Source organism: Lepisosteus platostomus, unplaced genomic scaffold (assembly GCF_059453375.1).
Source record: "Lepisosteus platostomus isolate fLepPlt1 unplaced genomic scaffold, fLepPlt1.hap1 Scaffold_40_H1, whole genome shotgun sequence".
In the NCBI taxonomy this organism is placed as follows: domain Eukaryota; kingdom Metazoa; phylum Chordata; class Actinopteri; order Semionotiformes; family Lepisosteidae; genus Lepisosteus; species Lepisosteus platostomus.
Genome location: NW_028291664.1, coordinates 130001 through 153065, shown reverse-complemented (window position 1 = coordinate 153065; position 23065 = coordinate 130001). Strand labels below are relative to the sequence as shown.

The window sequence follows — 23065 nt, the reverse complement described above, 5'->3', positions numbered from 1 at the left end:
GCCAGGCTTAGCTAAGTGCATCCCCCTTTGGGAGCTGTCCTAGGACCTTAAATCACCCTGCATGAATAGTCTCTCTGTGGCTGCACCACAGAGATGAACAGAGAAATGGGGCCTCATTTGGGAAGGCTCAGAACACTTAATTCTGCCTTATTAATAAGCCTCGCCGCTACACACATATATTAATATAATAAATGATTGCTTATGCTTTATAAACAAATCTAATTAAAATAAAAGCTTAAGTTTTGTATTTATCTTGTACCATAGAACATGATTTTCTTTGTATTTCAATCCCACAAAGTGTCCAAATGACGCACTACATGATATAAGGAAGATTATCACATGCATATCGGTATTATCTTTCTTACGAAAATGCATTCCTTTCATTACCTTTTACTTTTTAAAATGAACTCAAATTGTGTATAATGTAATAATTTAAGTAGAATAGATTCTAATAATATAATGATCCAGTGTGTTGCACTACTTCACTGCTTCACTGCTCTATGCCGTCTGGAAATAAATCCTCAGACTGCTTACTGCCCTGGGCATGTACCAATGAATTACAGGAGCACATCTATTTCTCACTGCGTTGAAGCAGGAGACACACAGTCTCTGCAAACACATCCTAGATACAGTGTTCCAGCACCTTTGACCTCATCCAGAACGTATCATTTCTTGAAAGGGATTGCTGTCCGAATGCACATCTGAATCCCAAACAGAATCTCTAGTAAAATACGATCATTTGTGAAACAGGCAAATGACTGTCTCAGGGGCCCATTCCTCATTGTCAGACATATGTATGCAATGCTTTCACCGTGCATTGAGCAATAGGGATTAAAAACACAGCAGGTAAGGTTAGATGTCATGTTCTATGATCATTTCTTTCAGCATTAGGGACTAAATATACTAAACGTATGATGCTAAAATGTTATTTTCACATATATTAATGTAATAAATGATTGCTTATGCTTTATAAATAAATCTAATTAAAATAAAAGCTTAAGTTTTGTATTTATCTTGTCCCATAGAACATGATTTTCTTTGTATTTCAAGCCCACAAAGTGTCCTTTGATCTCTATTCTGTGGTAATCCATGATGACCCCGTTCTTCAGGTGATTCATCATGTCCTCCCTCGCCTGTTGAGAGGCCACCTGATCTCTTCTGCCGTGGCGTGCTTCATACACGCCCTCTTGAAGTGAGCAGGAAGCTGATCAAAAGTATTCAGGCACATCTTGCACACCAGGGGAATCCTCGCGGGTTTCCTTTGAAAATAAATAATACCATCTGTGTATAGAAACAAGCTAAGACTGATTTCTTAAATTATCCTTAAAATTCTCTCTCATAGTTTGAGCATAATGATTTTATTGCATTTATATAAGAATTGCTCATTGCTCCTAAATAAATAATGGTCTCAGTCACAGACTTTCCAATAGAAGCCATTGTGGAGTTCAGCAACTGCAGGTCCAAGAAGTGGGGAAGGAATTTTAAAAGAGAAATTGAATTACAATACAGAAGGAATGGCTGAGGGTTCACTGAAATGTATAAATATACAAATTCCAAAGACTGAGTCCATATAGAAACAACTACTTTTCATTTTCAGTATAAGAAAAAAAAAACTATCTTCCAAAGCATCATAAAATTGTCCCTTCTTCCAGACCCTACTTCTCTCTTGTAGTAGTACAGCAGACCTTTCCAGGTGAGCAGATCACAGAGTCCGAAATGAGCTTCCTCCATCAAGCAAAGTACCTGAACATGACTCTGTCTTCATAAAAGCGCCCCTGTAATAAAGAAATTAAATCCAAAATCAAGAGGGCAGTTGCCTACTGAAATACAAGAAGTCATCAATTTTAACCTAGCAACACATTAAAGGCTGCATCTATACAAGTGCGATTCTAGAAATGCTCACCAGATTACGTTTTAAGAAGGAACTGCGCCACAGGTTCCGCCGAGATCTTAAATCGGATGGCAGGATTCAGAGTCCGGAGTGTGGACTGATGGCGAACGGAGGGTCCACATACTGTGGATCCCTCAGTGATCTTCCGCGTATTCAAACCGCCAGCGTGTGACTCCCCTGTCCCTGTGACCTCATTGCTCTGCTCTCTCCTCTGTGCAGCCGAGCCCGACTCACGGTAAAGTGAAAAAAAAGATGCCCTCAACGTGAGATTTACTCTGGAGCGAGGATAGATGTTACCTTTTTATCATTTAACAGGATGTATGTGATGTGGCGACTAGGTTCAATTTTGTATCCTCTTTAAAAGATTAAGGACTGGGGTGAGCGTGATTTACCACCCTTTCAGCTAAGAACCCGACTTGCGCACCGTTTAAGCTGCATAGACTCGGTCGTTTAACTCTTCTCCGTTAGCAGGGTTAAGGTTAAAGAAAAAAAAATAGCTGACTCCTTTTTTTTGCCAGCTGCTAGCGCTGATTAGCAAGGCTTGTATTTCATGTTTTGCAAGTTGCATCCATTTTAAGAAAAACAAGTCGCGTTAAAGACAGGAAATGAATACTTGCATTTAATTAAGTCTAGCCGTAGGCGGGGATCTCCTGTTTACTAGACAGGCGCTTTAACCAACTAAGCCACGGGGCCCCAGGAGTGTTGTCCTTTTGCAGCCACTTGGACACACCACTCAGACACATCTGCATTCGGTGTGTGCTCCGCCTGCTCGCTGAGCAAGTTGCCACCTTTACATACAATAGCAACATCGACACCAAGAGAAAGGATGACAAATGGCTTTTATCTGGAACTTTTCATGTCCAAGGAGCTCAATGTGCTTTCTGTGTAAACAGGGCCACTGAACTCCACACTGGCCACTGAACCACAGCAGTGGCTTGCTGGCTTGACATCTCCCAAGGAAAATGTTGAAATCACATGTGGAACAGGAAAATGAACCTCGAGTATGTGGGGAAAAAAAGAAAAAGATCATCTGGAGCGCGCCAACCCATGTCCGGACAGCCCAGTTTCGTCGACAAGGTGGCTGAGTGGTTAAGGTGATGGACTGCTAATCCATTGTGCTCTGCAGGCATGGGTTCGAATCCCATTCTCATCGCTCTCCATCTCTGACACGTGTGCCTGTTCGACATCGGCCCTCCTGTTGTTTGCTCCGGTGCTAGAGCCGTACATTTTCTAGCAGTGGCTGAACATGGTATAGTAGGCCAACGTCGGTATCGAGCAGTGACAGTAACAGTACTTACTGCGCCCCATAAGAAATCGTTTGTCCCTGTTCAAAAGAGATTGTGCGATGTCCTGCGGCGTTCGTAAAGCAAACCTTTGACAGTTTGAAAAGAGGAATTTATTCTGCTTCCTGTGCGTGCAGTAGTTACAAAGTTGAACGTCTTTACACGATCTGCTGCAGTTTTCAGTGGGCGGGCTTTGTCAGATGGCTTGAAAAAACGCACTGTGTTTCGGCTCGGGAAACATCATGAGCAGTGTCCTGCATGTTTTCTGTGTATAGCTGTCTTTTAACGCATACAGAATTCATTCGAAATCATTGATTTCTCCAATTAACAAGGGTCCCTTTTTGAACCTGCGAGAAGCATTCTTTCAATGTAACAGATTTACTCCGGGGAAAGCCAGCACGACATTGAGAGTAGCTCAAGCTTTCAGCACCCGTATCGGACTGCGTGTATGCAGACACCGCTCAGAATCCCCTGTAAGATTCTCCCTCAATTCCGTTTTTCAGTGCTTTAGCTCTTTCAAAAGGCTTTGCTTTGCTAGTCACAATCCAAGGCTCATGACAGCATTTGAAAACATTCGCCACTGCATTGGCCGGGAATCGAACCCGGGTCAACTGCTTGGAAGGCAGCTATGCTCACCACTATACCACCAACGCACACCCACAGGAAGCCTGCAGGACACCACCAGAGAATGCTTTTTTTAATTTTTTTTTATTAAACATAGAATTTACAAATACAAATACAACAAGAGGATCAGAGTCATGTACAAGAGAAAAAAAACGCAGCAGAAAAAAGCATTTAACTACCAGAGGTAATTAAGTAATTATGTGATCAAATTGTATATTTTACACGTATCATATTTTCCTTGCTTTAATATTTCTCAATTATTTATAAACTTTAGTTTCAACATGCATGCGTTTCCTGTAAAAAATAAAACTCAGCACACAGTTTTTCTTTTAACAACATTTCGAGTACCTCTGGCATTCATGAAAAAGACATACACAAAAGCAAATAACTAACTCTAAGACTGTCTAAACTATTGAGTTTTTCAAAGAACCATGAAGAAAGATGTGAAGACGGGGGTTTGAATTTAATCCTTTCTGTAGGGGGTTTAGACTTCTAAGTCACAAGCTGGGGTTTATGGCAGGAAAGGGGGTTAACTGATAAGGATTGCAGATGCAAGCTAGGAACCCCCCTGGGTGTAATGTTAAACTGACCATTTGCCCAGAACATCGTAAACTGGCCAAATACCATGAACCCCCCTCTTTACCATCAGACCGAGTGACGTCAGAAACGGAGAAGAAAACACTATATAACCCAAAAGTTTGTAACAGTACGTGGAACAATACTTCGGTTTTGTTGTTTCTTGCGGGAAACAAGACTTCGGCTTTATTGTTCCTTGCATGCAATAAACTCATCTGTTTTACTTCATCTCGGGATCAAGAACCTTATTTCTTCTGTTACAACAAATTTGGCGTAGTCGGCGGATGCTCCAGAAGGCGCAGAACTTCCCATCGGCAGGAGAGACGGTCAGCGCGCACATAACTAAGAGGTAAGGACTCCTCTTTTATTTAAAAGTCCCGACTCTCTCTGACCGATTGGGAAATCTCTGCTCCCTGCGAGAATCGCCCGAGATGACGGAGTAAACGTGAGTTTCTGAATTCCTCTGGCCCGGGGAAGGCACCGGTGTATGTAATGGGTTGGTTGCTGTAAGCCCAGAATTTGGTCTGGCAGGGGTTCCGCGGTATTGTGTACAGGCGTTCGAAGCTGGTGTATGCCTTAATTGCGCGTGGAGTTTTTAACGGGTTTTGGACCCTTACCGTGAAGTTCAGGACTGGTGTGGGTCTTAATTGCACCCGGAGTTCTGAAGGTCAGAACTGGTTTGGGTCTTAATTGCACCCGGAGTTCTGAGGCTCAGAATCGGTGTGGGCCTTAATTGCGCCCGGGGTTCTAGAGCAAGTGGTGCATTAAATGCACGTAGTTCAGGACTGGTGTGGGTCTTAATTGCACCCGGAGTTCTGAAGGTCAGAACTGGTTTGGGTCTTAATTGCACCCGGAGTTCTGAGGCTCAGAATCGGTGTGGGCCTTAATTGCGCCCGGGGTTCTAGAGCAAGTGGTGCATTAAATGCACGTAGTTCAGGACTGGTGTGGGTCTTAATTGCACCCGGAGTTCTGAAGGTCAGAACTGGTTTGGGTCTTAATTGCACCCGGAGTTCTGTGGCTCGGGATCGGTGTGGGCCTTAATTGCGCCCGGGGTTCTGGAGCTGAGTGGTGCATTAAATGCACGTATAATCCAGGATTGGTGTGGGCTTTAATTACGCCCGGGGTCCTGAGATTAGCTACGCCTTGATCGTGCACAGATTGGAGTGGCGTGGTTTCTGGCGTGGCGTGGTTTTTTTTTTTGTTTTAAAGGAAACAGGAGTAGAAGAGATATATGTATGTATGTTTTTGGTGTTTTCCTTGTTTGTGAAATACATATACACACGCACGACACTAACATAAACACACCTCATAATAAAGAGCAAAGCATTAAGTAGCAGGATTTAAAGGACGTTGAGACCCGAGAATCGCCCTGATTGAGCTCAGTGCGTAAGTCCACCCCGGGGCAAAAGCAGCGATGCTGGCGTTCTGGGGATGGTGAATTACTGATCAAGAAAGGGGGTTTTCGAGGTCTCGTTTCTTACCTGTGAACAGTGCGGTGTAAGTCCTCTCTAAAGTCTCGGAGAGGCATTTAGATCTGGAGGTAACAGACGCCCTTGGCTGAATGAGTGCAGTAATGCACAGGTTTTTCCAAGTGAAAACATCCCCCTACTGAATGAGCTGTTACCTCACACACGACAAAAGTAAATCTTAAAGAGACCGAACATGTGCGCTAACTGATGGTTTGAGAAAGTGGTGGAAGGGTCCGTTTAAATATCGGAAAAGTGTAAGTTGACGGAAAAGAAGGAGAAAAATATGGAAAAAGCTGAGTTTGTCAGAGGGAATTTGGGGGCGAAGACGCCTGTAAAGAAAGCATATATGAGTATTGATTGGCAAAAGCACAAGCATGTAGCTCCCACCCTGGTGCACGGCCGGCACCAGTGGTGGCAGATACATGAGAAAAAAAAAAAAGAAATTGGGATGTGACTTAAAAGTGTGTTTACATCACCAGAAAATCAATTTCAATGCATTAAAACTCTTGTTATCCTTCTGATCATTGAAGTGTCATTGCCCCAGCACTGTATACTCTTACTTTTGACGCCTGTCTGAAGTTGGATCCATTTCTAAGAATGGTGACTCACATATCCTCATGCTCAACTTTGGCTCAACCACACAAACTATGAAGATAATCATCTGCTTTTGCTCCAAGATTTATGTTACTAGGCTCTCTCCTGGGGATCCTCGTGTTCAAACATTGCCCTTATTGTGGATGATCCATGACAGAATTCAGGGAATTCAGAATTCTGATACCTCAGCTCAGATTCTGACTGGGCAGACTGTCATTGCCTGGTGTGAATGTGTGCATATCTGTTTTTGTGCATGTTCTGTGGCCTGTTGTACAGTACATCACAAATGAAAGGGAAATGGAAAACTAAAATAAGACTCAAGTGTTTTATCTTTCATTAACAGTGTTTCATTAGTATCTGTGCTAGATCCTGTCATCCACTGCTTACCATGACAGGCTCTAGCACAGGATAGCAGCTAATACATTTAAAAATCTCACTGCACAATGTTGTATATTCAATGTTGCTGATCTTCTGTACTTTTTCTTTCACTTTTCATTTCCAAGAAACTCAGTCCTGCCAGGAATAATCTGAGAACAAAATCAATCTGAGTGAAAATCTAAGCAGAGGAAGATTGTTTTACAGAGTCAACAAGGTCTAATTCAAGGTCATCAGCACTAACAACATTCTCTCTGGAGACAGGCGATAAGAAAATTGAAAGTGTGTATTGTTACTGTCACGACCACCAGGCAGTCAAGACCAAAGCGTAAGCAAGCTAATCAGCCCCAGCAGCGGGTGATTATTAACAAACGCCGCCGCACGAGTTAAACCACCTCCGCACACTCACTGTGCGGTGCGCACTGCTATTTAAACCATCTTCACCTGCTTCCCACTGCTCGGTATTGAGTCTACTCCTTGAGAGCTCTACCTGGCGTTTTTCCCCGTACCTCGTTTATTCTGGATTTTGGATTCCCCTTCTGCCTTTTCAACTTTGCACCTCGCCTCTCGCCTCGGACTGTCTGCTACCGGAGAACTTCCTGGATTACGACTTGCCTTTCGCCTTTTGACTACGACCTTGCCTCTCGTTTTGGTTTGTTCGCCTGCCTCATCTATCACCCGTGCCTGCGTCTGCACATGGTCCGTGTATCTTCCCACCAGGGATTCCTAACAGTTACATAACAGCAGAGACTATGAGTTATGCTATCATGAGAGTGGTGATGGATTTTTTTCATTGCTTAGTTTTGCAGGTTCTGTACATTTGAACATTCAAAGTGACTAAAGTAAAGGAGTTTTCCCTTTTTACCACATAATTCCCAAAGATCAACACTAATAGAAAGCCTAATTCCAGCCAAGATTCAATTACTGTCTCTCAGGCATCCCAGCAGTGGATTTCATGACTTCAGACAGCCATCTTTATCAGTGGAGAACTCAATGCTCTGAGGTTTACTGGCAGAGTCTCACACTGGGTAATATGTTGGTAAATAATGTCCTATGGAATTCTACTATTGATAAATTCTACTATGGAACTGCGATGTGTCCTGAAAAAATATTCTATGATAGTGGTACAGTCCATCACACCCCACCTACAGCCTTTAAAAGAGAAAAAAAAAATTCTGATATTATGGTGGAAAAAGAGCCCTGGAATCTTTGTAGAAGGACAAAAGATGGAAAGAATGGGCAGTGTAACCATGGCGAAGAGAAGGGAAATATTGGAGAGAGCTTTTTTCATACACTTTTTATCATTGTTTTTCCAGCCCAACAATGATCAACAAATATGGGCAGGCATCCTGTGCCAAATCCAATCTACCTTTCTTCCAAGCATACAGGAATGTCAGTGAATTAAATATTGACATATGAAAATACCCAAAAATATGCAATCACACATATGCAGTTTGAGCAAACATAAGACAATACCCAAGTACCACAAACTACCAGGCATCATTAGCAGTTCAGGTGGGGAGCTGTGTCAGCATGCGTAGGCTGCAAAGGAACAAGTAATAGGTCTATTCCATGCTTAAAAGAGAAGAAAGAAAACACAACATTTCAGCCGTGGAGCCCTCACACCTGAAGAAGGCTCCACGGCCGAAACGTTGTGTTTTCTTTCTTCTCTTTTCATCTAGTGTCATTAGCCAGTTCCTGTCAAAATAAAATAGAAATGGATAACATTCTAGAGAGAGTTTGAAATACCAAGGTACAATTTAAACCATATTTCTTCCACTACAACCACAATATTTTGGAGAGCCTATTTTCGCTGAGCCTAACTGTTCTGGCATGCCCGTTAGCCTCCGTCCTGCTTCAGCAATGAATGCAACGGGGCACATTCTGAGGGAGATGCAGTCAATCAGGTTGCAGGAAAACCACGCTATGCTTTTTTTTGAGATCCTGAAAAGGACAGAGGGGCCATGTATATGTGTGCAGCTGGATATGTAATTGCAGGTGGCGTAGCAAATTCTGCTGAAGCCCCACTGCCTGGTGTGGACGGTAGCTGTGCATGTTGCAGCAGAATTGTGCATGTGAGATCAAGGGGGCATGTCATGTGTTTGAGCACTTCACTCCCTTCCGGAAGAGTCCCAAAAATTTGTAAGTTCTTTGGATGACCTGTGGACCGATCTTTCACGATGAAGAATTCCTTAAGAAGAATAGATCTCAGCCCTCCATCCCAATGCCTCCATCTCAAAACAGCAACCTCCCACTGCCCTTAGTCTGCAAGGCAGTCCTTTCAAGTGCAATGATGACGCCGGGACCTTCGTTGCCTATTGTATGAGCTGAACTTTTGTGCTCATCAATTCAACGCTCTTTCCATCAACTCATCTTGTCTTTTGACGCTTCGTGTTTTGTGCTCCTTTGACTATCGGCATATCGGGTGACTGCAAACACTGAAGTTCTTGCTTACGGAGTGTGGAACAGTGTTTTCAAGTGATCGCTGTTCTGTCATGTTGACGCCGAGTGAATCTTTCTTTGGCAACATAGGCAGGCTGACAGCAAAAGTAATGTCAAATTTCTTGACTTATTTCTGAATGTGAATGTTCTTTAGAAAAAGGATGCGGCGTTGCTTCTCCCCCGTGTAAAGGTCACGCATTCCAGACGTGGTTATGAGCGAACAGTTGCCGCAAGTGTTTGAAAAGAGCAAGCAGCCCTGCCCCGTGTGAGGATCAAACTCAGGACCTTCAGATGATGAGACTGACACGCTACCAACTACGCCAACGAGGCCAGCTGCGGTGCACAGCCGGAAAGTTTGCCTCATATGGATTTCAGTCGCCCGTTCCCTAATCTTTAGACGCCCTCTGCTGGATGTTGCATTTGCCTTTTGATCTCACCGATACTTTTTTGGTCTGTTTCTGTTGCGAGTCCGTTTTTCAGATCTCACCTAGCACAAGTCTCTCTGGCTGAAGTGGCCTCTCTGCTTCAGCATCGTGCCCTCACTCAGCCATTAAAAACGTCACTCGGACTTCTGACATGCTGACATGAAATGTCAAGAGAGAGTGGCGGAGACGCTTAAGGCAGAGAGAAGATGAAGAGGGGGCGTGGCTGCGAAATGATTGACAGCTGCATGACGCTCTCCATGCAAGGTGTGACCACAGGCTAAAGGACACCTTTCGGCACATCAAGCTCTAAGCACACACCTGGAGGACGTGGGAAATGATCCCGCTACCTCACGCATGCAAAGCGAGCGCTGTACCATGCAAGCTAACCCCCCTCGCTGGAGCTCATGCCTCGGTGTCGCCTAGTGCCGCTTGTTCCCCTCTTACCGGGTGCAGTTCACTGCCCTTCGTCTGCAAGGCAGTCTTGTAATTGCGGCTTTCTTGACTTATTGATGAAGGTCTGACTGGACGAGCGAATGACGCCTCTCCCCCGTCCTCAAGCTCGCTGACAGAATAAAATAGAAAGTGCTGCCGTGGCTCATTGGTTTAGGGGTATGATTCTTGCTTAGGGTGTGGGAGGTCCCGGGTTCAATTCCCAGCTGAGCCCTTGTGTGCTCTTTTTGTCCTCGTCCACAAGACTGGGAACTGATATCCACATCACCTTGCAGCATCTGCTTATGGCAAACGATGGAATGTGACTAATGACTGAACGAGCCTGGTGAATACTCATCACGTGGCACAATGAGAGCGTGCAGTCAGCTGTCCAAGGCAGCAACCTCATTGCTCGTTCAAAAGAACACGTACTGAAAACTCATCACCACTATGTCGTAAATGAGCACCGCGATCGCTTGTTGTCAGGCGTCCTTACTTGGGAAATGCAGAAGCAAAAACTGCCCTCTCTCAGCCACCGAAACGTGTGCGGCTCGCCTTGCACTCTCTGCGCCTCGCATATTTATGGAGCTGTCTGCTCTTCTTTCTGTTGAAGTACGCAAGTTACGGGGCGTACTGCAGACTATGATGTGCTCAATGACAGCTTTCAAGATTTGAAAACTATGAGCTTGAGGGCTCAAGTCGAACGAATGTGGTTGTTATGCAATTGATGATCAAACGCACATATTCTAACGATTCGTGAGAGTATGTTCTAAAGGTCCCTGGCTCGATCCCGGGTTTCGGCATTTTGTTTCATCGCTCCCTTTGTTCCTCTCTCCAGCGCCCCCTGCCTAAAATGACGCGTCCCTTTCTCAGCCCGAAACGCAAGCGATACACCAGCAACAAACCCTACAGGTTTCCGTAGTGTAGTGGTTATCACGTTTGCCTAACATGTGAAAGGTCCCAGGTACGAGACCGGGTGAAAACAGCCCCTTCTTGCACGCTCCTGCACTTCACAGAGGTCTTGAACCACCAGTCATTTGTTCCCAATGTATTTCCGGTGCCTTCATGCACTCTTGTACCAAACGCACGTTCCTTCTGTATGCGGAGCCGATCATTTGCAATTGGGCTGTGCCGACAGATCAGGACGAGCTCTGTCGGCTCAAAAGCAGCGCAGGACCTGCAAGAACAACAGAAAGATTAGCATCCAGTGGGGGCTTCTTAGTGAGCCCAAGATCTCATCAAGAATCGGCTCCAGCAACAGGGCTGGACGCATTGTTCCATTCTCCGACCACTCTCGGTGTAAACAAGTCCCTCCTGGTCTCTGCTTGAATTGCACTTTCCTGCGTTTGCTTTGGTGTAACTGGCTTCCCCTGCATGGGCGAATGTGAAGAAGATCCTTAGTAAGTCATTGAAGAAACCCGAGAAGAGGTCGGAGTGGTCCCTGTCGTTCATCAACGATCCAGTCAGGCAGTACTCCTCTGTAAAGCGCCGTTCGTTCACATCAATTGGCTTTTTTTTGCCTTCATTCGTGCAAGTAGTAAAAGCAGACGCCCCTATTCTGCCGTGACCCGGATTCGAACCGGGGTTGTTGCGGCCACAACGCAAAGTACTGACCACTATACGATCACGGCGAGTTACCGATACACACATGGCAGGGCGGAAAAGGCTGTGCTCTCTTCGTGTGACATAATTCGGGAAAGTCCTGACGTTGCATTTCAACTGAGCCCCAGTATACATCGACCCTTCGACACTCTGAGTGACAACTCTCTTGCGTGTTTTCTCATATTTATGTAGTTTGCTTGCATGATGCCCGGAACAACAGGGCTGTGCACTCCCATATGGTCTAGCGGTTAGGATTCCTGGTTTTCACCCAGGCGGCCCGGGTTCGACTCCCGGTATGGGAACGTGTCAATTTTGCCTCCTGCTTTCCAAAAGATCAGCACTGTGTACGAAGGAGCCGCATTAAAACTACTCAACGTGCAAAACGTGCGAGAAGAGGGGGCGCTTGTTTCCAGCCGAAACTTCTCGCGTGTGAGACGAGCTGACCATCGCTGCAGGAGGTGGGAGGGTCACTCTGGTAGACAGGGCTGACCTTCGGCAATAGGATTTATACTCTCCAAGATGATATTTGCACTTTCTGGAGAGGCGATTTTCTCCACTTCAGTAGCCCGATTTCGTCGATTGCGTGGAGAGGGCTGTAGAATGTGACGCCGCCTTTCCTGCTCCGTCCATGACAGGCGTGCTGGTCTCTGGAGAGAGAGCACGGTCTATCAGCGCACTCCAATAAAGGCACTGGAAGCAGCTGAATCGCATTGGCGAAGCTCAGCGCTGGGCCGCTGAGCACATCTTACCACAGTTTCCGTAGTGTAGTGGTTATCACGTTCGCCTCACACGCGAAAAGTCCCCGGGTGGAAACAGACTTCTTTTGTCGCCACGCACAAAAGGGGATTGGGGATTCACCTAGCGCTGTGATCGAACAGACCCACTCACCTCTTAGTGTGGCGGGATCTGCACAGTGCATGTCGCAGCGCATCCTTCTTTCACTTCAATGCACGTCCTGATGTACCCCGGTCTCGCGCGTGACAGGTGGAGACAGGTGACAGGTCCGCGTGACAGGTCCTATACTAACGAGGAAGACATCGCTCTCTCCGACCCCCGGCATCGTGGCCCGACCCACCGTGCTGGAAGCCGACTCGTGCTGTGATTCCTTTACGGAGCAGAAATGACAACCGAGGAGCCGAGAGATCATTTCAGCATTTCGCGTCTGAACGGAAAACACAAACGACCAACTCGGAATGACTTCCTTTGACGCTTATCAAAGCGTTCTTTGTGCATCGAACAGACCCACTCACCTCTTAGTGTGGCGGGATCTGCACAGTGCATGTCGCAGCGCTCCCTGCTTTCACTTCAATGTGCTTCCTGATGTCGAGTCGTGTGCCGTGCGGAGGCTCTGAAAGCGAGAGCAATGAAAAGGTGCACGACGCTGTGTTAGAAAATAGAGAAGTGAAAGGCAGTTCTTTCTCTAAGGAGGTAAAAGAAAAGCTACTCCTCGTCGGAGAAATCGAACCCCGGTCTCCTGCATGACAGGCGGGGATATTTGCCACTATACTAACGAGGAAGACATCGCACGTTCCGACCCCCGGCATCGTGTCCCGACCCAGCGTGCTGGAAGGCGACGCGTGCTGTGATTCCTTTACGGAGCAGAAATGACAACCGAGGAGCCGAGAGATCATTTCAGCATTTCGCGTCTGAACGGAAAACACAAACGACCAACTCGGAATGACTTGCCTTTGACGCTTTTCAAAGCGTTCTTTGTGCACGACGACTGCGCCGCCTAGCAGATACAAATGGGTTGTACAACTTTGAAGTAGCAAATGGAAGAGGGCTAAGCCCCCTCTCTTTTAGCCCAGGTTCGATCTGTCTCCCAGACTCACCAGGTGCACGCACACACACACACCCGTGCCGTTGAAGTGCTCTGCTTCATTTCTAAGGGCAACTCAACATTCACTCCTACCCCGAGTGCAGAAAAGACAGCGTCTGCAGCAACAGCAGCTCAGGTCTCTGCCCATCTCCTCTGCTCTGCGCCTCCTGCGGAGTGGAGTCCTGCCTGGAGCTGTGTTTGCAGGCGGCGGCTCCCCGCGCCCTGTCTGTGCGTCGTGAAATTAATTAATAACGTTAATAAATTTATAAAGTAAAGTTATAAATTAGAAATTAATAACGATATAATTATATTCATGTACCGCAACACAAGAATAGTACACACTGTACATTGTCTGTCGATAATGTTTCTGTAGTGCTTTTTCAGCACTCAGCATGTGACTGTGCTGGTGGTGCTGTGGGTTAGGTTCCTGACTTCCATGTCACACGGTCTATGATTGAATCCCATAGAACTATGACTTCATTATTTAACAAACATTTCTTTGAAAAAATGAAACGTTTCCCTTGGTCAGAGATTAAATAAAACCTCACTTTTTTTGAGGTTTTACTGTGCAGAGTGAGGTTTTACCTCACTTTTTTTGAGCAGAAGGTTTACTGTGACCTGAGAAGGGCCGGCATCCAATCACGGTGGTACACACACACGCTCTCACTCATCTGAGCTACACGGCTACCAAGATGATCTCGGGTGCGCCGAGCTGGTACGGAACATATTGAACTGATCGACGGCGAATTGTCTCTCAGACAGGCTTTTCACCTCTAAGCTCCCTGACTGACAGTGATCAGCTAGGTAGTGAAACAGTCAGCTGCTTCTAAGCCTTAAACAGCTGCATCTCGGCGCTTCCACGGAGAGATGATTTGAAAGCCGAACATCGCCCATTGGGAACACCTTACTATCACTAGTTTAAGAGACTCTTAAGGTCTTGCAGAGGTGCCTGTCTAATAGCATGCGCTTTGCAAGCTATAGGTGTTTAGGCTGAGGCAGAATGCCTGTTAACAAAATGTTTTTCTAAAGGTGTGTCTAAGTGGCTGCAAAAGGACAACACTCCTGGGGCGCCGTGGCTCAGCTCCTGCACTTGATTATAATGCCGTTACGTGTCGAAGCAGTAATTTACGTCATCCTACCACTGCAACACGGGGAATAGAGAGAAATGAGCACACGCTACGAATCGTCTCAATCACTCCCTAGAGTCGTAAGGCGCATTGAAGGGTGCACCCCCATCATTAATCGTTGCGCCTCTGTGAAAGGAAAGCTCTTGGGCAGTCTTTGAAACAGCTCGGATGAAACACTTGATTGCTTCCATGTGCATCTGGAGCCCACTTCTTATTTTCACTTCACGCCGCCCAAAGCATTTCTAAAACAGGAGATTCGCGTTTGGGAATGCGCCCTGCCCTACAAATAAAACAGGTCTACGGCTCTGAAACCTGCTCCACGGAAAACAGCTCTGTTGCGCTTTTGATCAAAGGGAGATTCGCTGTTCTTACTTTTTGATGACATAACACCCAAAGGGGCTTCTTTGGAGCTGGATTCCAACCAGCATCCTTAAGTTTCTTGGCGGTATCCTTTACAGTCCTCTGTTCGGTCGACAAGGGACTGAAGGGGGCAGCTTTCCTCACACATACAGTGCAATGTACTGTAGTGTTCCCCTTCATTGAATTCGCAGTTCTGCATCAGACCTCTAACTCGTTTCCTTAGCTTGGATTTAAGTCACGAAGCAGGCTTCTACTGTATAAACTTCTAGAGGAATCACAAACTATTTGAGAGGCCACCATCCCAGGGGGACCTGACAAAGTCTATCCCTAAACACCTAGCGCAGTCTCTCGAGAGACTGTCAAAAATCGCTTTCTCTGTTTGCGTTGCAAGTAAGTGAAAACGCGGTCTCAAACCAGAGCTACTTGGCAGCAGCGGCACGTAAATACCGTTACTGTTACTGCTCGATACCGACGTTAGCCTACTATACCATGTTCAGCCACCGCTAGAAAATGTACGGCTCTAGAACCAGAGCAAACGACAGAAGGGCCAACGCCGAACAGGCACACGTGTCAGACATGGAGCGCGACGAGGATGGGATTCGAACCCATGCGTGAAGAGCACAATGGATTAGCAGTCCATTGCCTTAAACACTCGGCCACCTCGTCGACGACACTGGGCTGTCCAGACATGGGTTGGCGCACTCCAGATGATCTTTTTCTTTTTTTTCCCTCATACTCGAGGGTCATTTTCCTGTTCCACATGCGATTTCAACATTTTCCTTGGGAGATGTCAAGCCAGCAAGCCACTGCTGTGGTTCAGTGGCCAGTGTGGAGTTCAGTGGCCCTGTTGTACACAGAAAGCACATTGAGCTCCTTGGACATGAAAAGTTCCAGATAAAAGCCATTTGTCACCCTTTCTCTTGGTGTTGATGTTGCTATTGTATGTAAAGGTGGCAACTTGCTCAGCGAGCAGGCGGAGCACACACCGAATGCAGATGTGTCTGAGTGGTGTGTCCAAGTGGCTGCAAAAGGACAGCCCTCCCGGGACGCCGTGGCTTAGTTGCTTAAGGCGCCTGTCTAGTAAACAGGCGACCCTGGCTCCGATTCCCAGCGGTGCCTTTTTTGTTCTGTCTTCTCGAACAGAACTGGTCATTATGGACAACTGCCTACGGCTAGACTTAATTAAATGCAAGCATTCATTTCCTGTCATGAACGACTTGTTTTTCTTAAAATGGATGCAACTTGCAAAACATGAAATACAAACCTTGCTAATCAGCGCTAGCGGCTGGCAAAAAAAAAAGAAGTCAGCAATGTTTTTTTTCTTTAACCTTAACCCTGCTAACGGAGACGAGTTAATCGACCGAGTCTATGCAGCTTAAACGGTGCGGAAGTCGGGTTCTTAGCTGAAAGGGTGGTAAATCACGCTCACCCCAGTCCTTAATCTTTTAAAGAGGATACAAAATTGAACCTAGTCGCCACATCACATACATCCTGTTCAATGATAAAAAGGTAACATCTATCCTCGCTCCAGAGTAAATCTCACGTTGAGGGCATATTTTTTTTCACTTAAACCGTGAGTCGGGCTCGGCTGCACAGAGGACAGAGCAGAGCAATGAGGTCACGGGGACAGGGGAGTCACACGCTGGCGGTTTGAATACGCGGAAGATCACTGAGGGATCCACAGTATATGGACCCTCTGTGCGCCATCAGTCCGCACTCCGGACTCTGAATCCTTTCCCCGGAGTAAATCTGTTACATTGAAAGAATGCTTCTCGCAGGTTAAAAGAGGGACCCTTGTTAATTGGAGAAATCAATGATTTCGAATGAATTCTGTATGCTTTAAAATACAGCTATACACAGAAAACATGCAGGACACTGGTCATGATGTTTCCCGAGCCGAAACACTCTTTTCAAATTGTCAAAGGTTTGCTTTGCGAACGCTGCAGGACATCGCACAATCTCTTTTGAACGGGGACAAACGATTTCTTAGGGGGCGCAGTAAGTACAGACGTTTAAAAAGCTCCACTCATGCCGACGATGCAGCATGAAGAAGCGCAACCTAACGTTTGACAGACAAAAGCCGGGCGCCGCTACGAGCAATACGAAACCAAACTGACAGCACACGGCGTTTCGCGCTGACTCAAAAGTGATCTCGACAGACGCTGTTCTCTGCATAACGCTGAAAGAGCTAAAGAGCGTTTCTGTTGAGACGTAACAAGCTCTTTCTTTCTACCATGATGTCACCATGACAAAATCTGTCTTTAAACACCTTGCTCAGTCTCTGACGAGACTGTCAAAAATTGCTTTCGCCGATTGTATTGCAAACCGGTGGAAGCGGGGTATTGGGAAAAGTTTTCAACTAGCAATAATCGCGCCTCGGCTAAACCTCACAGGCTACGATACTGCCACTGCGCAAAGCTGACGGTTGCCAGGCAACCGCGGGGATCCTATGGAAATCGTTATCGATCGTCTCATGGCATGTCGTTGCTGTAACGCTTCATATTTGTCGTCTTCTTCTTCTAGCTTGAGGTTTTGAAGAATTTCATGACAGACAAGGGCTCCGTCGGGAACAAAGGGCGTTGTGAGAAAACCGTTGCTTATTTTCAGCAGCAGAAATACAACCCTTTAAATACAAGATTACAGAACAATGACGAAGGGCATGCCGGGAGGAACTCATGCACTACAGAGGAAAGGGGGCGGGCACGTACAGTTCACATTCAAGCCACAAGTACTCTTCTCGGATGTTGCACAAACAAATCCTAACGTCATGAAAGCGTGATGCAATTTCTGTGGCTACATTTGTTGCACGTCATGCACAGTAAGAGTGTTTCTAACACCAAATAAAAAGTCAACAATTAGCGAACACGCCTTCTCCTCAGTTAACCCACTGAAACCCTTGCTGTTAACAGTTCTTTACTGCGTGCTTTACGAGCACCTACATATCATGTCGGTTCTTTCAGCTTTATTCATTAGGTTTTCAAAGGCATAAGTAGAGCACCAGAGGTGCGAACGCAAAATGTGTGGTTATCTGAAGAATTGATTTCCATGGCAGCGGGGCCAAGCGATTTAGCATTTCTATAGTACCAGGAAAGGAGAAGCGACACTTCGCCTTTGCCGCGCAGGCACAAGGCGACGTGCGGCAGACGCCGTAGTCGGCAGGATTCGAACCTGCGCAGGGAGTCCCCAACGGATTTCGAGTCCATCGCCTTAACCACTCGGCCACGACTACAGCGAGCTCGCCGCCGCCGCATTCCTCCTATAATCTAACACGGAGTGCGAGGTGGCTGCGGAAACTTTTTCAAAGTCGCTCTCCGTTAAAAAAAATAAATACCTTTCACAAAATACGTGCCGGCAGACAGACACGCCTCAGAGGGTTTAAGGCTGGCTTCACGTTCAAATGCTAAAGTCTCCCCGTCCGGATGTCAAAATGCAACTTTGGCAGACAGAAAAAACATCAACAAACCACAAATGTGGACAAGGATTTTACAAGCTGCACCACACTGCACTTTCAAAAGCATTTACATTCCTATTAGACGCAGGAATTTCCTTTGATTTGCGCGCTTACGAACGCCATGGAAAACGAAACAAAACAAAAGCCCTCAGCTCCTGCACTTGATTATAATGCCATTACGTGTCGAAGCAGTAATTTACGTCATCCTACCACTGCAACACGGGGAATAGAGGGAAATGAGCACACGCTACGAATCGTCTCAATCACTCCCTAGAGTCGTTAGGCGCATTGAAGGGTGCACCCCCATCATTAATCGTTGCGCCTCTGTGAAAGGAAAGCTCTTGGGCAGTCTTTGAAACAGCTCGGATGAAACACTTGATTGCTTCCATGTGTACCTGGAGCCCATTTCTTATTTTCACTTCACGCCGCCCAAAGCATTTCTAAAACAGGAGATTCGCGTTTGGGAATGCGCCCTGCCCTACAAATAAAACAGGTCTACGGGTCTGAAACCTGCTCCACGGAAAACAGTTCTGTTGCGCTTTTGATCAACGGGAGATTCGCTGTTCTTACTTTTTGATGACATAACACCCAAAGGGGCTTCGTTGGAGCTGGATTCCAACCAGCATCCTAAAGTTTCTTGGCGGTATCCTTTACAGTCCTCTGTTCGGTCGACAAGGGACAGAAGGGGGCAGCTTTCCTCACACATACAGTGCAATGTACTGTAGTGTTCCCGTTCATCGAATTCGCAGTTCTGCATCAGACCTCTAACTCGTTTCCTTAGCTTGGATTTAAGCCACGAAGCAGGCTTCTACTGTATAAACGTCTAGGGGAATCACAAACTATTTGAGAGGCCATCATCCCAGGGGGAACTGACAAAGTCTATCCCTAAACACCTAGCGCAGTCTCTCGAGAGACTGTCAAAAATCGCTTTCTCCGTTTGCGTTGCAAGTAAGTGAAAACGCGGTCTCAACCCAGAGCCACTTGGCAGCAGCGGCACGTAAATACTGTCACTGCTCGATACCAACGTTAGCCTACTATACCATGTTCAGCCACCGCTAGAAAATGTACGGCTCTACAACCAGAGCAAACGACAGGATGGCCAACGTCAAACGTGTCAGACATGGAGAGCGACGAGAAAGGGATTCGAACCAATGCGTGCAGAGCACAATGGATCAGCAGTCCATCGCCTTAACCACTCGGCCACCTGAAAACCGTCTTTAAACCGTTCCGTCTTCAGGGTGAGGGGGGCGCTCACCCTGAGGTCTGTGCGGGTCCCAATGCCCCAGCATAGTGACGGAGACGCTGTGTTGTAAAAGGGCGCTGTCTTTTGGATGAGATGTAAAACCGAGGTCTCAGTGCTCTGTGGTCATTTAAAATGACCACCAAAACCTTTGACAAATGCTCTTGGTAATTGATGGTCTTCAATAATGCTTCTCCTTTAGGTACATTTTAAATCAGCTGAAAAATGCTGTGAAATGGGGGGGCACTTCAGGCCAGTGTAGGATTTGGGTTACAAGAACCATGAAACTGCACGAGAAAGCCCGTACACTGAATTACACGGCTTTCTATTCAAAGGAGGACAAAAGAAATTCCCTGAGTTTAATTTTTTGCAGCACAGAGAGGAGCACTGTCTTGAGGCCGGTTAGCTCAGTTGGTTAGAGCGTGGTGCTAATAACGCCAAGGTCGCGGGTTTGAGCCCTGTACGGTCCAGGTCCCTGTTTGTAAAACAGGCAAATGATTATCTCAGGGGCCCATTCCTCATTCTCAAGACACATGTATGCAGTATGTACACCGTGCATTGAGCAATAGGGACTGAATACACCAAAGGTAAGGTTAGAAGTCATTCTGAGGTGCCACATCTGAGGGATACAGCTAGGCATCCGAAATGGAGGGTTTGAGACCCTTCAGGAGTACTGCATCCTTTGAGACCGACCCGTGCATGTTAAACAAATGATCATTTCTTTCGGCATTAGGGACTAAATATACTAAACATATGATGCTAAAATGTTATTTTCACATATATTAATGTAATAAATGATTGCTTATGCTTTATAAACAAATCTAATTAAAATAAAAGCTTAAGTTTTGTATTTATCTTGTACCATAGAACATGATTTTCTTTGTATTTCAAGCCCACAAAGTGTCCAAATGACGCACTACATGATATAAGGAAGATTATCACATGCATATCGGTATTATCTTTCTTATGAAAATGCATTCCTTTCATTACCTTTTACTTTTTAAAATGAACTCAAATTGAGTATAATGTAATAATTTAAGTAGAATAGATTCTAATAATATAATGATCCAGTGTTTTGCACTACTTCACTGCTTCACTGCTCTATGCCATCTGGAAATAAATCCTCAGACTGCTTACTGCCCTGGGCATGTACCAATAAATTAAAGGAGCACATCTGTTTATCACTGCGTTGAAGCAGGAGACACACAGTCTCTGCAAACACATCCTAGATACAGTGTTCCAGCACCTTTGACCTCATCCAGAACATATCATTTCTTGAAAGGGATTGCTGTCCGAATGCACATCTGAATCCCAAACAGAATCTCTAGTAAAATACGATCATTTGTGAAACAGGCAAATGACTGTCTCAGGGGCCCATTCCTCATTGTCAGACACATGTATGGAATGCTTTCACCGTGCATTGAGCAATAGGGATTAAAAACACCGCAGGTAAGGTTAGATGTCATGTTCTATGATCATTTCTTTCAGCATTAGGGACTAAATATACTAAACGTATGATGCTAAAATGTTATTTTTACATATATTAATGTAATAAATGATTGCTTATGCTTTATAAACAAATCTAATTAAAATAAAAGCTTAAGTTTTGTATTTATCTTGTACCATAGAACATGATTTGCTTTGTATTTCAAGCCCACAAAGTGTCCAAATGTTCTATGATCATTTCTTTCAGCATAAGGGACTAAATATACCAAACATATGATGCTAAAATCCTGAAAAAAGGATGTGCTCCATCTCGTCAGTAGATTGGATTCCAAAACTGATTTGGGTCAATATACATTACCTTTGAAATTAAAGTACAGTCTACTGTAGGGAACCATCAACTTAGAAAGCATTGGCCTTCCCTGGGGGTCAGGTAGGTGCAAAAGATAAACCTTTATCCTATCTTTATCTTAAGATAAGTGGCCAAGCAGTATTTTTCCAAGTTTCACCAAGCACATCATGTTGCCATAGTAGACAAAGTTCTATAAAATGTTAAATAACTTTTAAAAAAAGCATCTTGGTCTTACAGTACTGTACAAGGTGAATTAAACTGTCCCTGGTAATAAAAAGTAATTAGAAGCATCTCAGAAACTTTATCTCTAGAAACATTAGCTGTTTTATATCATGTAATTTAGTGTGATGTTGTCAGAATTCAAGGACATTATCACACACAGAAATTAGTTCAGTTAAATCTAAAAAACACAGCTAAACATGGGTTTAAATGTAACAGAAGTCTTACCTCTTGTCAAAAGATTTAATTCAAGAAGCGATGTAATAAATGATTGCTTATGCTTTATAAAGAAATCTAATTAAAATAAAAGCTTAAGTTTTGTATTTATCTTGTACCATAGAACATGATTTTCTTTGTATTTGAAGCCCACAAAGTGTCCAAATGATGCACTACATGATATAAGGAAGATTATCACATGCATATCGGTATTATCTTTCTTATGAAAATGCATTCCTTTCATTACCTTTTACTTTTTAAAATGAACTCAAATTGTGTATAATGTAATAATTTAAGTAGAATAGATTCAGGTAGGAAATATAGAGTCATGATGTTTATGGCTGACATCATTTCACATGGGTGAATTTTAAGCTAAGAAATAAAAACATTTACAATGAAGATACCATTGCTTAATTTTAAATGCCTTTAAAAAATAAATACCTCCTGAGAATAATTTGCCACTCCCAGATCCTTGGTAAGGTACTGTTTGAATCCAATCAGGAGAGGAGCATCCAGGGAGTGCTTTCTATAGAGTCCAGCTTGGGCCACTCTCTTCCGGCCTGCTGATACTTTTTAACTACTCAGGGCCTGTAAGGATATAAAACACCGGTTTAAACATTTTATACCTATAAGACAAATTAGAATTTTAGTAAAAAATAGATACATCTGAAAAATAAAAAGTCTTACTGCTGATAGAGTTCTTCAGAGCTCACATCTTCCCCTTCCTTATCCGCTTCTGTTTCAGTTTCTAGAGCAGCCTCTGGCATCTCTTCCTCCTGGACAGCGGCCTCTTGCTCAGGGCCGCTGGAATGCAGGTAGATTCTTTTCAACATGCTTTTACATAATATGTTGTAACAATGATTTCAAAAAGAAACTACAGAAGCCTTACAGATTAAAAATATCTCACCTTGCCAATGTGTCTTCAGGCTTCCCATGTACAAAAAGGCCCAAGGACTCTAGCAGTCTTACAACCACTATCCTGTTTGCCTCACCAGACACGATCTCTATTCTGTGGTAATCCACGATGACCCCGTTCTTCAGGTGATTCATCATGTCCTCCCTCGCCTGTTGAGAGGCCATCCTGATCTTTTCTGCCGTGGCGTGCTTCATACACGCCCTCTTCAAGTG

General features: G+C 45.0%; 6 non-coding genes across 6 annotated transcripts; 1 reads left to right on the top strand and 5 right to left on the bottom strand.

Annotated features, from left to right (window-relative positions):
- Positions 1–3755: 3755 nt before the first annotated feature.
- On the bottom strand, positions 3756–3827 carry trnag-ucc (transfer RNA glycine (anticodon UCC)). Its single transcript has one exon. It is a non-coding gene; the product is annotated as a tRNA-Gly (tRNA).
- A 5684-nt stretch (positions 3828–9511) lies between these two features.
- Positions 9512–9584, bottom strand: trnam-cau (transfer RNA methionine (anticodon CAU)). Its single transcript has one exon. It is a non-coding gene; the product is annotated as a tRNA-Met (tRNA).
- Positions 9585–11667: 2083 nt separating this feature from the next.
- Positions 11668–11739, bottom strand: trnah-gug (transfer RNA histidin (anticodon GUG)). Its single transcript has one exon. It is a non-coding gene; the product is annotated as a tRNA-His (tRNA).
- Positions 11740–11940: 201 nt separating this feature from the next.
- Positions 11941–12012, top strand: trnae-uuc (transfer RNA glutamic acid (anticodon UUC)). Its single transcript has one exon. It is a non-coding gene; the product is annotated as a tRNA-Glu (tRNA).
- A 5282-nt stretch (positions 12013–17294) lies between these two features.
- LOC148634031 (U4 spliceosomal RNA) lies at positions 17295–17436 on the bottom strand. The gene has a single exon (XR_015933711.1). It is a non-coding gene; the product is annotated as a U4 spliceosomal RNA (small nuclear RNA).
- Positions 17437–18163: 727 nt separating this feature from the next.
- trnas-cga (transfer RNA serine (anticodon CGA)) lies at positions 18164–18245 on the bottom strand. The gene has a single exon. It is a non-coding gene; the product is annotated as a tRNA-Ser (tRNA).
- Positions 18246–23065: the final 4820 nt, after the last annotated feature.